Consider the following 12,599-nt stretch of genomic DNA (forward strand, 5'->3'; position numbering starts at 1 on the left):
AAGCATTTTCAGGAACAAGTATGAAGGACACATGGACAAAACCAAGGAGGGGGTGGGATCAGGCACAGGAGGTGAGAATGGCTGGGGTTGGGGGGAGTGATGAGGGAGAAATGGAAACAACTGTACTTGAACAACAATTCAAAAATTAAATTAAATTTTAAAAAGTTACATATACTCACACATACACACAAAACCCAAACGCTCCACAAAAACAATTTCCTTTCCTTCTGAAGGTTTTACAATGCATTGCAATCATTAACCAATGTTTTCTATTAAACACAAGTGGCCAATTGAGACAAAACATTCTAAGAGCATCCTTATACCTCCAGTTAAAACCGGGGTGGCATATGTTGGGGATAATGTTCATTTAGCCTGTGAGCTTTCTGGGAAGACTTGGTGACTTTGCCAGCTCCAACTGCCATCTTGTCCACTGTTTGATGACACCCACAGAAACTGCATCTCTCATGTCATAAATAGCAAAGTGGCCCAGAGGAAGACAGTCAGAGATGCTCTTAGCACACATGGGCTTGTCAGGAACCACACTGAGAATAGTAGCATTACCAGATTTCAGAAACTTTGGCCCATCTTCTAGCTTTTGCCCAAGAATGATGATCAATCTCCTTCACCTCAGCAAATCTGTGAGCATTGTGAGCTGTGTGACAATCCAGCACAGATGCGGGTCCAGCACTGATTTGACCTGGAAGGTTCAGGATAATCACCTGAGCTGTGAAACCAGCTGCTTCAATTGGTGGGTCATTTGTGCCATTACCAGCCACAATGCCACAATAGTCATCTTTAACAGATATGTTCTTGACATTGAAGCCCACATTGTCCCAGAAGAGCTTCTCTCAAAGCTTCATTTCAACAAACTTTACTTCAGTTGTATCGTTGACTGGAGCTAAGGTGACTACCACGCTGGGGTTGAGAACACCAGTCTCCACTCAGCCCACAGGGACACTACCAATATCACCAATTTTGCAGACACCCTGGAGGGGCAAGCACAAGGGACTGTCAGTTGGATGAGTTGGTGGCACGATCAACTCAACTTCAAGCAGCAGGTTTCACTGGCACTGCCATCTTTATGGGTGACTTTCTGTCCTTTGAACCAAGGCATGCTAGCTTCTGGCTCCAGCACGTTGTCCCCATTCCAACCAGAAATTGGCACAAATGCTGCTGTGTCAGTGTTACAGTCAATTTTCTTAACGTTGGTGCTAACTTCCTTAATGCTTTCCTCGTATGTCTTCTGGCTGTCAGGCAGCTCAGTGGGATCCATTTTGTTCACAACAACTTGTTGTTTCACACCAGAAGGGTATGTACACGGGCCTGCCCATTTCTGGAGATACCTGCTTCAAACTCACCAACACCAGCAGCAATAATCAGGACAGCACAGTCAGCCTGAGATGTGCCTGTCATGATGATTCTGATCAAGACTCTGGGTCTGAAGGCATTAATGATGGTCACACAATACATGCTGGTCTCAAATTTCCGCAGGGAGAAATCAACGGTGATACCACACTCACATTCAGCTTTCAGTTTATCTGAGACCCAAGCATACTTGAAGGAGCCTTTTTCCCCCTCAGCAGCCTCCTTCTCAAAATTGTCCGTGGCTGCTCTGTTGATCCCACCACACTTGTAGCAGACGGCCAGTAGAGGAAGGTTTGTCCAAATGACAATGGTGCTCATGTGAACCTTTTCCTTTCCATTTTGGCTTAGATTTAGTACCATGCATAACACTCATGTTCTCGAGGCAAACCCATTGTGAAAAGCTGTCTTTGGACTTTATATAAGTGGGATTGTACTACTCTGTGTTTGCTTCTTTTGCCCAATGTTGTACTTGTAAGATTCATCTGTTTTTTTAATCGCTGCAGTATACTCATTCTATGAATATGTAATGATGTACTTCATAGATGATGGAAATCTGGATGGTTTCCAATGTGAAGTTATTACAAATAAAACAGCCACAAACATTCTCAAGTATGTTTTGTGTGGTATATTTAAGTGTGACTGTATTTCTGTGATATACAGAAATACCACAGTATGTGGTATGCCTGGGAGTGAAATGTTTTAGTAATAAGTTACATAAAATTTCAGTTTTAGAAGATAATGAAAATTTTCTAAAGTTGAATCTATTTATATAACTTGGTAGACACTTGCACTACCTTATAGTATTGCCTGTAGTGTACAAAATTTTTCATTGCTTCATAGTCTTGCCAATATTCACCATTGTCTGTTTCAATTTTTCACATATTTAATCATTTATGTCCGTGTTTTAGCCATCCAATCACGTGTGGTGATATTTCATTATAGTTTTAGTATGCACTTCTCTGATGACTAAAGAGTTGAAAATGTCTTCATATATTTTTTGGCTACTGGTATCTACCTGTTTTTCATGAAGTGACTACTGAATACCTTTGCCTATTTCTGTAGGATGGTTTGTTTTTATTTTTAAATTTTATGTAAAATGTCTTCATGTTTTCAAAGTAATAGGTAGCTTACATATTTTGCAAATATATTTCCTGTTCATGGCTTACAACTTTGCCATCATCTTCATGTCATTTATAAACTGATGAACACAAGATTTTATTTCCAATATATCTCTTTCAGTTCATGCATTTTTGTGTTCTATTTAAAAATATTTTTCATTCAATCAATGTCCACAAGAATATTCATGGACAACTCATTAAAAATGCCCTACATTGACAAGTATTTAATTTTTTGGACCTTGATTTTGGTGGTTTTCAGCATAGTTTTCAATACTACCACCTTTCATAGTATTTCACAATTATGAGTTTTCACAGAGAAGCTATGATTCTATAGCAGGTATTTGTTTTGAATTCAGTTATTTTCTCCCAAGCTATTGATAGAAAATTAAGTTTCATAACTTTATTCTCAATTGAATTTTAATGATTCTATGTGAACTTTTAAAATGTGGATAAATGTAGCTTAAATAATACAAGTGTTCTTTTTTAATATTATTTGAGAATTTAACTATCAGAAATTGTTTGCCTTTTCTAGAACGTTATTTTGGCCATTGTACAATTGCTTACCTTTTTTAATTATAACATTATTACACAATGTCTTCTAAAATCAGAAGTAATGCCATTATAAATAGTAGGTAGGCATTACCATTTAAACAAAAATTTATTGAATTAATTACATGCCAAAACAAATTTATGAGTGATAAAGCGAATAGTAATCACACATGTATAATGTTTTATTTTTAAAACATTCAAACAATGGCATAAATTAATAGCTAGTATCGATCACTGTGACAGAACTAATTACCTAAAAATGGTGAATAAATATTGAAAATGTAAGTGGCACACAAAATTCTCATACAGTGACTAATTTCAAATGTCTTATCTATTTATCATGTTAACCACTTCCTGCAATAGCTCTCAAAACTTAAAGTACATAAAAAGCCTAGGGGAACTGGTTAAAACTACAGATTCCCAAGTCCCACATTTAATGACTTTAGTTCCATAGGCTTGATATTGAATGTAGAAATCTTAATATCATCTGGCACCTCAAAAGATAACTGATACAAGCAGTAAGTACAAAATCCACTCAGGGTTAAGCTTGTATTGGGTAAATCTATACAATTAAAAAAACCCTATCATTAACATTGCTGTGGTTCCCATTTCTCTCTTGCACATCCTCGCTGCACACTTAACCCTGGTGTTCACACTCACCAGGCCCACACTGAACAAGGTTTGTGGCAAGGGAGTCTCTCCTACTCAACAATGAACTTTTAATTTTATTTCTATTGATATAGTCAATTTCTTAAGAAATACTTATGTATAAACAATACTTATGGAAATTTCATAATTTCTAGCTACGACTGTCATATGCCTTAGAACTACTTAATAGTAATAATTGTAAACATTGATATTCATTTACTTTATGCCATGCACTAATATATCAAATCATATCTCTGCTATTTACTTGCTGTGCGACCAATCATAGGTGCACAATGTCTGAATCTACTCATTTTTAAATAAGGTTAATACTAGTAGCAGAATCAAAGGTTGCTGTAAAGATTAAATGAGTTTCTATATTAGAGCTACAACCACAGAGGCACCCCCAGTCAGATAAAAAGTGTTCCAACAATCCCTAAAAGATGCTACAAGGTCATAATCAACATGTTGAAAGGAGCTGTGCATCGTTGATCAAATAGGAAGATAACTAAAACACTGAGCACAAAAAAACTTGAGTCACTTAGCCATTCCCTTTTTCAATTGCCCACACTGGGGCTCAGAACAATTTTTCTGGAAGATATGAGAAATCAGCTGGATATTCCTATTATGAGTATTTAGGGAAAAGGGAGAAATGGAATAGAAAGAAGAAAGAAAATATATCTCTAACCAAGATTGAAAACTTCAAATATCTCTGCTGTCAAAGTAAAAGCACTTCTTACTTCAACAACAGTAGGAGGAGGAAAATCTGCCTATGTGTATTCTACAAAATGTTCCAAAGAGAATCTAACCGCTTACATCATCCCCTGTTCACTTTTGCCAATCTGCAGTCATCCGTCTAATTCAAGGAGGAGACCTGCTGAAAAATCAGTCCTAAGCTTTTATATCTGAAACAGTACCAGCTACTTCTATTAATCAATATAGTTATTTGAATTTTTAAAAAACAGAGATAAGGATTAATATGAACAAACAGAACTCCCAAGATAAAAAAGGTAAATGAAGTTTTAATTCACTTATATTATTAATGTCAGAGATATTTAAGAACATAATATATCCATAAAATAACTACAGACTACAAGGAAAAAATAGCAATTAGAGAACAAAACATACTAGAAATGAATACATATAATTGCTGAACTAAAAAAATTAGGTGGCCACAAAAGAGAAACAAGTTGGTAAGACAAGAGTAATGCCAAAATTCTCTAGTAGGATATAGAGCTTAAAAATATAAGTAGAAAATACAAAAGAAAAGCTAATATTCACGGAGTCCAACATTGAGTCCAACATCTGACAAACGATAGTTTCAGAAAACCCAAGAGGATTCAAGAGAAGAAAGTTGTCAAAGCTAGGGGAAAAAAAAAAAAGACACACTTGACTCTGCCCACATAGAGCAAGCAGCATAAATGACCAGAGCGACAAGCCGATAAAATGCTATGAAATTTTAATTCTAACCATTTAAAGAAAACAACATTTTTAATGAAAAAAATTCCTAGAAGGGTAAGATTAAAACCAGCGCCAGACTTCTATTCAGCAGAACTAAAACCTAGCTCTGGCAGAAAATTATATGAAAACCAGAATTTCTTGCCTGGTCAATCTTTTTACAAATTTTGAAAGAAAAGTAAAAAATCTGTAGATCTGTATGAATTTTAAATTATTCAAAAACATTTTTAAAAAAACACTGGAAAAGAAGGTGAAGAATTTTGAGAACTTAGGATTTAAAAAAAAACAGAATATACTGAGTATGTTACAGGATTGGTGTTGAGAGCTGGATCCTTAAACTGCAAAGAGTTTTCTTCAGTAAATAATATTCACATAACTATAATATTTCATTCTATTTATTGATTCTCAATTTTATCACCAACCTAGAAGCAAAATACAGGCTAAGAAATTATATTTTCTACCAAATAATCAAAGCACTATATATCATTTATACTTTAATTGATGTGTTTAAAATATTATAAAGCACTAAAATATGTAAAACAAGTGCAGGTAGCCTACAGTAAAAGAGACAGTAAGGTAGGACATGAAAGGAAGAATAAGTCTATTGTAGAACACTTCAAAAAGGGGAAAATAAAAACTACATTGACATTAAACAAATGAAGAAGAATATTTAAAATTACTACAATGTACAGCTACACAAATAAAGCAGAAATTAACAATAGTTTCTTCGGAAGTGGATCTCTACGAAAGGGGGAGAAACTTTCAATTAAATGTTACTTTATGTGCTGTTCGAATATCTTAACATGTTACTTTTATAATTATATCAATTATTGAGTTATCCTACTCTATATTATGTAATTCCCATTTTTAAATGGCTTTGGCATGCTGATTTTCCTATGCATAGAATTAAATTTTAGAATAATTCAAAACCAAATCCATGTATGGGTTCAGCACCTATGAAAGCTTTGTGGCACACTCAAGGAGTTCTCTATGGATGGGTATCACATTTAATTTAGCAAACATTTACTAAGCACTTTACTAGTACTTAATTTCTTAATCTGGATATATTAAAAGATCCTCTAAAGCAAAAGCTGGCAAACTTTTTCTATAAAGGGCCAAACTGTAAATATTTAGGCTCTGTGAGCACTAAGGTCTTTGCTGCAACTACTCAGCACTGCTGTTGTAGCTTGAGAATAGCCACAGTCAGTGCCTAAAGAATGTGTATGGCTGAGTTCCAATAAAACTTTATTTAAAAAGTGACTTTGTTTTTGTGTGATATTTAGTACACAAGGCCTTATTTTGTCAACAAATGTGTTCTAAAGTAATCTAGACTTGTCTGCACTCTTGTTTCTTATTTATATAATTTTGTTCTCTTATAATATACGTGTTAATATTAAAATGCTGGGCAAATTGTAGCAAATTATGAAGTAAGTCTAAATCAGTTTTGTCTGCTTCATGCTGAGCATATACTTTTCCCAGTACTTTTTTTAATCAGTTGATTTAATAGAATTATAATTGATTTCATGATCCAGATCCTTTACACTGATTAGAAACAGGAAGGTTTTCAACACTGACCCTTGAGAGAATGCAATTCACACTTTCTTTCATGCTGCCTATCTGAAAGAATATGCTCATGTTCAAGTCTAATTCCCTCCTGCTTGTAACTAAAGAGGTTAAATGCATTGTGTGGTGTTTTTTAAATGCTTGCTACACTAAGATAAAAAAGATGTGCATTGCAATTCAATTGGGTCACTAACAGAATAACCTTAATTTCTATTCAGAATGATATGTACACTTTCAGACAGAGATGAGAAATAATGGGCCTACACTGAATATTGCCTGCCAGCTTGATAAAACTGACAAGAGAGAGTGATAAGGAACTTCTACATCCTCTTATGTTCATGTTTAGTCCTTGGGGTGTTTTGTATTAGAGTTGTGTTGCTGCTTTGTCTGGTAAAGCCAGGTTAAGGCATTTATGCTCAGAAGAAGATAACTGACAGCAATTCGAGACATACACAATAGAGCTTGAGATCTCTAAACAGAAATTCATGCTGATGCTAGGATAAAAAAAAATGTCATTTGAAATCCACTGATGTTTAGCTTTGATGATACCACACAAAAGAGTACATTATATAGAGTGGGCTCTTCCTGTTTTTATCAGACCTAAAAAGGGCATGTGCAGAAAGTTTTATGCTCTATTGTTGTATAGTTCTGCCCTCTGAAGTTCAGGAAAGGTGTCTGTCTTCAAGTACCATAAACTTCAGCCACCATAGAGAAGAGGTCAAGTTCACAGTAAGCAGGATTAGGGTGGAAAGGTCTTATACTACATTATGTTCATTCCTCTGTCCCCATCTGCACCTAAGCTGCGGGTGGAATGTCACTCCTCCTTCCTGAACCCTAGCGATTTGCTTTTGCTCCCAGTCCTGAAAGCTTCTCACTGTACACACACCTCCAGAGTAGAAAACATGTTTTTCTTTCTTATTGCTCTTCTAGAAAGACTTATCTCTCTCCACTTTTGGCAAAGCAGAAGTGAAGACCTATAGATCTTAAAAATATATTTGATATTTATGAGTGTACTTTCCTCACAGGTATTCCTCCCATTGACAGCCCAATATCTGTCTTTTCTTCTTTTAAACAGAATAAAAAACTCTCTTGGAGATTTTGTAAGTACTGCAACTCAGAGTTTGACTGCAACACAATTCTTCCTCATAAACGTGCAAACTAGAGAATGGGTGACTTCTAAAGGAGCAAGCTTAGACTATTACTGTTTAATCTCCTCTAGCACAAAGATTTACAACGTTAATTTGTAGAAGGCAGGTTACTTACAGCCAACAGCCACAGGCTATCCCTCTTTTCCACCTCTGAAGCAAGCACTAAACAATCTCATCCTCTAAAAACTCATTATTTTCTACATATGAGGATCTGTGGAACATCACAGGCAAAGGATGGGTAACTCTACTAGTCAAGTTAGGGGTTCTTAGCCATTCTGAAATCAAATCAGTTATTGGATCCCATTTTCCAGATACTAAACTAGCTCTGGTGGCACTTGGTTGGAATTCATTGATCTTCTTCACAACGTGGTAAAGACTGACTGAGAATTGTTGGGGAAATATAATTACAAGTGAAATCTGCCAATCCCAGAAAACCTCTTCATGGTAGAATAAAAGGGAATGGTTTTATTATTGAATAAGCATTAAACCAGAATGTAGTGTCCACAGGCAATCACTGAAGAGTTTACAGATGCAGAAAAAAAATTCATCCTTTTAGCCAAATACAAATCATTACATACATGTTGTCGAGGCAAACAATAACTAGTCCTCAAGTAAGAGGTCTTTATAGCACCATTTATCACACATATTTCACCTTCAATTCGTCTGGCAATCAGGCTAGCCATTTTTGTTTGCTAATTGCCTGGATCAGAAGAACTAATAAAATTTTGCACTCATATCTCCATAATGTTCTATAGAATTTGGAGCTTGATGACCTATGTTAAATTCTCATGGTTGATGAGGACAGTATCTTCCTTTATGATTACATTTCCAAATGACAGATCCCAGGTCCTCCAGAAAGATGTTCCCCAATCATAGAGCTCACAAAAGGCTCTTACTTAGCATTTTTAAAGGCTTTTTATATTAGAGAGATGAGTTTGGTTCCAGACCATTGGAATAAAGAGCATTGCAATAAAGAAAACTGTAATCTTTTTGCTGGTGGATGGTCTTGCCTTCAACTTGAATGTGAAGCACAATAAAATAAAGTACGGCTTTGACCAGTGTAGTTTAAGTTGTTTGGGTGTCATCCTGCAAAGCTAAAGGTAGTTGGTTCGATTCCCAGTCAGGACACATACCTCGGTTGTGGGTTAAGTCCCTGTCACAGTGCATACAGAAGACATCCATTAATGTTCCTCCCTCACATCTATGTTTCTCTTCTTTTCTTTCTCCACCCCTTCCCATCTCTCTTAAAAATAAATAAATAAATAAATAAATAAAATAAAAATATTTTACAGTATATTTATATATATATATAGTAAAAATATTTTAAAGTATTCTACAGTAAATGCTCTAAGAAAATGAAGATGGGGAAGTTTTTTCCCTTTATGCACCAGGAAAAATTCTGTTGTTTTTTCTTATTTAGACTTATATTTACACTTTACAGAGTCTATCAAGAAAGTACCCTAGCACCATGCAGGTATAGCCATCTGTGTCTGTCCCAGGTACTGCCCATTGTGAAACTGCAAGATACGCATTTGTTTTCTTCAAATCCTTGAATCAATTCATGTATATTGAAAATTCATACAGCCCTTCTAACAGCAAGTAGGCCCAATATTACTTATTATTTACTAACTACAAGTGTCTTCTGCTCAAAGTTCCCTAAAGCCTTGAAAACTCAGTTTAGCAGTTTTTGAGTCCCCTGCCCTCATTTTTCTGTTATTCCTCAGAAAATCTCACTAGTTTGTTGATGTGTGACTTTGATATTATATAAACATCAGTTAGTCACTAATTTAAGGGCAGTAGTTTAAAGAGCAGCTAAGAAATTCCATGAGCCATTAAAAAGAAGAAAACCAGTAACTGCAGTACTACTATGTGCAAGTGTTAAATTCTGTAAAGTAATTAGTCCATAATGAAGTTATTATTGCTGGGAACCACTGGGCTTTAAAACAGCTAATCAGTTAGCCAGTCAATACACATGTACTTCCCTACAGATATACATAGATAACAAACAAATACAGGGAAAATATCGAAGATAAGTACTTATTTGGCACTTAACAGATTAAGCAGCAAAAATTACTAGGAATTTAGGTCATATGAGTAAGAAAATTTGTTTGATTAAATAAAAATACATCAAATTCTGTCTCTAAGACACAAAGTTCATTTTCCTTTACATGTAGAATATTATATATGTAGAAGTGAACTGGCTTCAAAATTCAAGAGTAGGGTAAACAAAAATTAACAAAACTATAAGCAGAGAAAAGAAAAATATCATTTGGAGAGAAAAATCTATTTAATGTCTGAATCAATGAGTTAAATCAGAATGTTAATTACAGAAGTTTTAAAGATCAAATAATGAAAAAAATATTAAAGTACATAAAATGTTTCTAAATCTGTACTCTGAAAAAATATGTAATATTTAATTATTTGTGCTATTAAACAAGAAACTATGGCCCTAGCTGGTGTAGCTCAGTGGATTGAGTGCAGGCCGGTGAACCACAGGATCGTGGTTCGATTCCCAGTCAGGGCACATGCCTTGGTTGCAGGCCAGTTCCCAGCAGGGGATGCAGGAGAGGCAACCACACATTGATATTTCTCTCCCTCTCTCCTTCCCTTACCCTCTAAAGGTAATAAATAAAATCTTTAAAAAAAAAACAAAAAGAAACTATGATACTATATCACCCAAGATTAAAATTAAAAGTATAAATCCTAATGTAAATTGCAATTTTAAAAACATAACAACAACAAAACCTGCCAAAGTTTAGAGACTTTTTTCAAAACTATATTTAGAGACAAATGCAGTCTTTAACGATTTTTATTAAGTAAAAATAATAATAACCATAAATAAAATTAAACTTAGTTTTAAAATTTATAATTAAACAAATGTAAATAAAGGAAAATCAAACAATATTAAATGGAATATAGATATATTTTTAATAAAAAAGAAAGAAAGGTAGCATAGCCTCACTAAATTTAAGATTTCTTGATTTTATGTAATGTATATATGTTGTTTTCTGTAAGCCTAAAGCAAAAAACAAGGGTAAAAACAAAACTATACAGATTTAGAAGGATTAAGTATTTTAACATTGAATATAAACAATTTAAAATGTAAACATACACATTCAATATTATCTTGGAAACTAATTTGAAAACTGTAACAATTATAATTTTAGACCTACATACACACAGTCTATCCAGAAGAAGTCCAGCCATTCCTAACATATTGAGAACTGCTTATGTGACATTGATGTAAGCTGGCAGCCAAGCAGAGTAGACTGGAATACACATGCAGGAACAATGACTTCACTGTAGTAGTCACTGGAGGGTGGTAGATACCCACTTAGTGAGCATGTGTACTGTGTGGCTGTCACATTCAAAATGACTGAGCAAGTGGAGCAATGAATCTGCATTATATTTTCTGTTAAGCTTGAATGTTCCTCCATGGAAACTCTTCATATGATTCAGAAGGCCAGAGCTATGGGCAACAGGTGATTGGCAGCTTCATCACAACAACACGCCCACTCATGTACCATGTCTTATGCGGAATTTTTTGGTGAAACATCAATCCACCCAGGTGATTCAGCCCTGCTACAGCCCATATTTGGTGCCTTATGACTTCTGGCTTTTCCCAAAACTAAAATCACATTTGAAAGGGAACAGATTTCAGACAATTGGTGAGATTGGGCAGCTAATTAATGGTGATTGGGAGAACTATGTGAGGATGCAAGGTGCCTACTTTGAAGGGGACTGAGCATCATTATCTTGTGTACAATGTTTCTTGTATCTTGTATTTTCTTCAATAAGTGTCTCTACTTTTCATATAGCTGGATACCTTCTAAGCAGACCTTTACACTGGTAGTAAAACTGTTACACAGTAATTTTAAAGAACAGTTTAGTAGTACAAGCAAAGTTAAAATATTTTACCTTTAGACCCTAGCAATACTCTTCTAGATACATATCCTAGAGAAATTTCTACATAATACACATGGAAATATATGTGAGGGTATTCACTGTGACATCATCCTAAGAAGCAACTTTCTAAGCTAAATGTGGTCAACTGAAACATAAAATGTGGCATTACCATGAGCTGTAATACTATGTAACTAATGAAATACATCACAAAATCTATTGACTTTTTTAGCATGAGTTATCTCAAATTTTTAAAAAAGGCTAAGTTAAAAACCAAGTTGCAGTGGAATATTAATATTAAATGTGTATAATTTTAAAAGCCCATATAACACATTAAGTATTTTTCACTTACATGTATATCTATAAATGAAGGCAGAGATGGAGGATTGACAGCTTAAGCTTTAATTGTGATACTGTTTTTATGATGAGAAGCAAAGGTATTCGAATTTTTTTAAATAAAGAAGTGATGTCTCAAGGTGAATGATAAGTGACTCAATCTAAATTTATGTATCTAAGATCAACCATAAAATGAATAATTCAAATTAACTAAAAATACGCAATATGAATATATAAAAATAAAGGTCTTAGGGTTTTTTTGTCTTTCAATCTATGAAATAATTGTGAATATGACAATATGTAAGTGTGTGTGTCTATAAAACTTTTTACAACCTTTCCATCCCATATCAAACAGAAATATAACCAAATTAATGTGTTGGTAGCTCCGTATGTTTATAAAGTATGACAGCTGGCTTGCTCAAGGCTGAGTTGGTAATTGTGCATAAGAGACCACCACCCTTGGACATCAAAATGTAGAAATTTCACTTTTTCAGATAACTAATTTCTAACAACA

The 12,599-nt window shown here is 34.5% G+C and overlaps 1 pseudogene; it reads right to left on the minus strand.

Annotated features, from left to right (window-relative positions):
* Nucleotides 1–329: 329 nt before the first annotated feature.
* Nucleotides 330–1,725, minus strand: LOC118993889 (elongation factor 1-alpha 1-like; annotated as a pseudogene).
* Between the last annotated feature and the right edge of the window lie 10,874 nt (nt 1,726–12,599).

The sequence above is a fragment of the Sturnira hondurensis genome, unplaced genomic scaffold (genome assembly GCF_014824575.4).
Source record: "Sturnira hondurensis isolate 20B ecotype Veracruz unplaced genomic scaffold, ASM1482457v3 Scaffold0008948, whole genome shotgun sequence".
NCBI classification, from domain to species: Eukaryota; Metazoa; Chordata; class Mammalia; order Chiroptera; family Phyllostomidae; genus Sturnira; species Sturnira hondurensis.